Here is a 4,831-nt window from a genome sequence, read left to right as displayed (position 1 = left end):
TTGAGAACTCCATTTCCTGTTTGTTTATTAGTGACACGAGGCTTACATTAACACTGCAATGAAGTTAGTGAAAATCCCCTAGACGTCACATTCCGGTGCCTGTTCGGGTACACTGAGGGAGAATTTAGCATAGCCAGTGCACCTAACCAGCACGTCTTTTGAACTTGTGGGAGGAAAGGGAAGAGAGGGGTTAGGAGAGCGATAGTGGTGGGGGATGCGTCAGTTAGAGGGACAGACAGGCGATTCTGTGGGGGCGAACGGGACTCCAGGATGGTAGTCTGCCTATCTGGTGCTGGGGTCACGGATGTCTCCGAGCGGATAGGAGGCATTTTAAAAGGGGAAGATAAAGAAACGGATGTCATTATACACATTGGTGGAAATGACGTAGATAGGAAGAGTAGGGGGGTCCTAAGAGAGCAATTCAGGGAGTTGGGAAATAGGTTAAAAAGTAGGGTCACTAGGGTGGCCATCTCTGGGCTGCTCCCAATGCCTCGTGCCAGTGAGGATAAGAATAGGGAGTTGGTTCAAATGAATGCCTGGCTAAAGGACTGGTCCAGGAGGGAGGGCTTTATTTTCATAGACCAATGGGAGGTTTTCAGGAGAGGATGGCACCTGTACAAGAGGGAGGGGTCACAACTAAGTTGGAAGGGCACAAATATCCTGGCTGGGAGCTTTGCTAATGCAGTTCGGGGGGGTTTAAACTAGTATGGCAGGGGGGTGGGGATCAAACTATTAGGTCTATAAGTGTGGTGGCTGGGGACGAGCTTGGGGCTGGGACAAGGCTGGCAAAGAAGAAGAGCACTCTGGGGGAGGACGACCTCACTGAGCCTGGGGGTCTGGAGTGCTTATACTTCAATGCAAGGAGCGTAGCAGGTAAAACAGACGAACTTGGGGCCTTAATGCGCACGAGGAATTTGGATGTGGTTGCGGTGACAGAGACTTGGTTGAAAGAGGGACAGGACTGGCAGCTGAATATTCCAGGGTACAAGTGTTTTAGGCGAGACAGAGGAGGGGCCAAAAGAGGTGGGGGAGTAGCGGTATTGGTTGGAGAGCATATTACAGCGGTGCAGAGGGAGGACAATTCGGAGGAGTCGTGTAGCGAGTCACTCTGGGTGGAGCTTAGAAACAGGAAAGGCGCAGTCACTATGTTGGGGGTGTACTACAGGCCCCCCAACAGCCCAAGGGAAGTGGAAGAATGGATATGTCAGGAGATACTGGATAGGTGCAGGAAAAATAGGGTTGTTGTAGTGGGAGACTTCAATTTCCCTGGTATAGACTGGAAATCGCTGAGGGCAGGGACTCTGGATGGTGAGGCATTTGTAAAATGTGTACAGAATTGTGGTCACTATTTGCCACATGTTCCCCAACCAAAACTTTGAAGACCTGACCGGGCTCATTCCCCAGCACCAGGTCCAGTATAGCCCCCTCTCTAGTTGGGCTGTCCACATATTGTTCCGAACCCAGGAGGGTTCGTTGGAACAATATGTGGACAGCCCAACTAGAGAGGGGGCTATACTGGACCTGGTGCTGGGGAATGAGCCCGGTCAGATCTTCAAAGTTTTGGTTGGGGAACATGTGGCAAATAGTGACCACAATTCTGTTAGCTTTAGGATAGTGATGGAAAAGGATGAGTGGTGTCCCAAGGGTAAGGTGTTGGATTGGGGGAAGGCTAACTTTATTGGGATCAGGCAGAAATTGGCAACTCTTGATTGAGAGAGGCTGTTTGAGGGTAAATCCACATCTGGTATGTGGCAGTCTTTTAAGGAACGGTTGTTAGGGCTACAGGACAAGCATGTGCCTGTAAAAAAGGATAGGAAGGGTAGGATTAGAGAACCGTGGATAACCAGGGAAATTGAGGGACTGGTCAAAAGGAAAAGAGAGGCGTATGTTAGGTCCAAGCAGCTAAAAACGGAGGGAGCTCTGGAGGAGTATAATGAAAGTAGGAAAATACTCAAACGGGGAATTAGAAGAGCAAAAAGGGGTCACGAAATGTTCTTGGCAGACAGGATTAAGGAGAATCCCAAGGCATTTTATTCATACGTTAGGAACAAAAGGGTTGTTAGGGAAAAAATCGGACCTCTCAGGGACAAAAGTGGGGACTTATGCTTGGAGCCCAAAGAGGTAGGGGAGATCCTAAATGAATACTTTGCGTCGGTATTCACTAAGGAGAGGGATGTGTTGACTGGGAGTGTCTCGGAGGGGAGTGTTGAACCGTTGGAGAAAATCTCCATTACAAAGGAGGAAGTGTTAGGGTTGTTAGAGAATATAAAGACTGACAAATCCCCAGGGCCTGATGGAATCTATCCAAGGCTGCTCAGGGAGACGAGAGGTGAAATCGTTGGGCCTCTGACGCAAATCTTTGTCTCGTCACTGGACACAGGTGAGGTCCCAGAGGATTGGAGGATAGCCAATGTGGTCCCGTTATTTAAGAAGGGTAGGAAGGATAACTCGGGTAATTATAGGCCGGTGAGCTTGACGTCCGTGGTGGGGAAGTTGTTGGAGAAGATTCTTAAAGATAGGATGTATGCGCATTTAGAAAGGAATAAACTCATTAACGATAGTCAACATGGTTTTGTGAGAGGGAGGTCATGCCTCACGAACCTGGTGGTGTTTTTTGAAGAAGTGACCAAAATGGTTGACGAAGGAAGGGCCGTGGATGTTGTCTATATGGACTTTAGTAAAGCATTTGACAAAGTCCCTCATGGTAGGCTAGTGAAAAAGGTTGGATCCCATGGGATAAAGGGGGAGGTGGCTAGATGGGTGGAGAACTGGCTTGGTCATAGAAGACAGAGGGTGGTAGTGGAAGGGTCTTTTTCCGGCTGGAGGCCTGTGTCTAGTGGTGTACCGCAGGGCTCTGTATTGGGACCTCTGCTGTTTGTGATTTATATAAATGATCTGGAAGAAGGAGTAACTGGGGTGATCAGTAAGTTTGCGGACGACACAAAACTGGCAGGACTTGCAGATAGTGAGGAACATTGTCAGAGGCTACAGAAGGATATAGATAGGCTGGAAATTTGGGCAAGGAAATGGCAGATGGAGTTCAATCCTGATAAATGTGAAGTGATGCATTTTGGTGGGAATAATGTAGGGAGGAGCTACACGATAAATGGAAGAACCATAAAGGGTGTAGAGACGCAGAGGGACCTGGGTGTGCAAGTCCACAGATCTTTGAAGGTGACGTCACAGGTGGAGAAGGTGGTGAAGAAGGCATATGGCATGCTTGCCTTTATAGGACGGGGCATAGAGTATAAAAGTTGGGGTCTGATGTTGCAGATGTATAGAACGTTGGTTCGGCCGCATTTGGAATACTGCGTCCAGTTCTGGTCGCCACACTACCAGAAGGACGTGGAGGCTTTGGAGAGAGTACAGAGGAGGTTTACCAGGATGTTGCCTGGTATGGAGGGGCTTGGTTATGAGGAGAGATTGGGGAAACTGGGGTTGTTCTCCTTGGAAAGACGGAGGATGAGGGGAGACTTAATAGAGGTGTATAAAATTATGAAAGGCATAGATAGGGTGAACGGTGGGAAGCTTTTCCCCGGGTCGGTGGTGACGTTCACGAGGGGTCATAGGTTCAAGGTGAAGGGGGGGAGGTTTAACACAGATATCAGAAGGACATATTTTACACAGAGGGTCGTGGGGGCCTGGAATGTGTTGCCGGGCAAGGTGGTGGAGGCGGACACACTGGGAACGTTTAAGACTTATCTAGACAGCTATATGAACGGAGTGGGAATGGAGGGATACAAAAGAGTGGTCTAGTTTGGACCAGGGAGCGGCGCGGGCTAATTGTTCCTGGTTTCTCGTTTCAAGGCTTCATTCTATGATCATCTTGCTGGTGCCAGTACAGAGTGAGACTGCGGATAGTTGGGAACCTGTCTCGGGAGCAGGGAATTCATATGGTGTTCGTGGAAGTGGAAATGACTCGGGTTGGGAAGCATTTTCCGATCGGGGCCATTGTGATCTCCTGGACTCGTTTCGATCGCCTCAGGGGGTCGGAGAGGAATTTCCCAGATTTTTTTTCCCCATATTGGCCCTGGGGTTTTTCACTCTGGGTTTTTGCCTCTCCCTGGAGATCACATGGTCTGGAATGGGGGGGTGGGGGTAAGTTAATAGGTTGTAATGAACAAAGCATCGTAGCTGTGAGGGACAGCTCGGTGGATAGGATATTGGTATGTAGATAGGCTGGAAAATTGGGCGGGGATCCTGGATTCAATCCTGGACCGGGGAGCGGCGCGGGCTTGGAGGGCCGAAGGGCCTGTTCCTGTGCTGTATTGTTCTTTGTTCTTTGAAACCCATGCAGACATGGGGAGAACATGCAGACTCTGCACAGACAGTGACCCAAGCCGGGAATCGAACCTGGGTCCCTGGTGCTGTGAGGCAACAGTGCTAACCACTGTGCCACCAGGCTGCCTCATTTTATACACCTGTTAAATGCAGATTGTAGATCAGCAGGATGTGGTCAAATCACTTCACAACATATTCTTGGCTAATAGCTTCAATAATAAGAATTTTATGAAACAATTTAATCACTCCAAGGGCAAATATGCATTTTGCACATATTTTCTTACCATGATATAAAACACTCTTATTTGGAGGCAAATCGTTGATTCCTCAATCTGACCTGGCCATAGCTTCTCCTGATGTCATCTTGGGATTAAATAATGTGCTGCATCTACTCTGCTCCAATCAGTATATGAAATTCCTTACTCAACCATCAAAGTATACAAAAATGGGCATAAGTACATTAATCTTGCCTGACATGTTAATTGCTAGAATCTAATAAGTAGGTTGTAGTAGAATATTTAAATCATTTAATCAGGCAGAGTCAACATGG

This window comes from Mustelus asterias, chromosome 18 (assembly GCF_964213995.1).
Source record: "Mustelus asterias chromosome 18, sMusAst1.hap1.1, whole genome shotgun sequence".
Lineage (NCBI taxonomy): Eukaryota > Metazoa > Chordata > Chondrichthyes > Carcharhiniformes > Triakidae > Mustelus > Mustelus asterias.
This window is presented reverse-complemented; position numbering follows the sequence as displayed.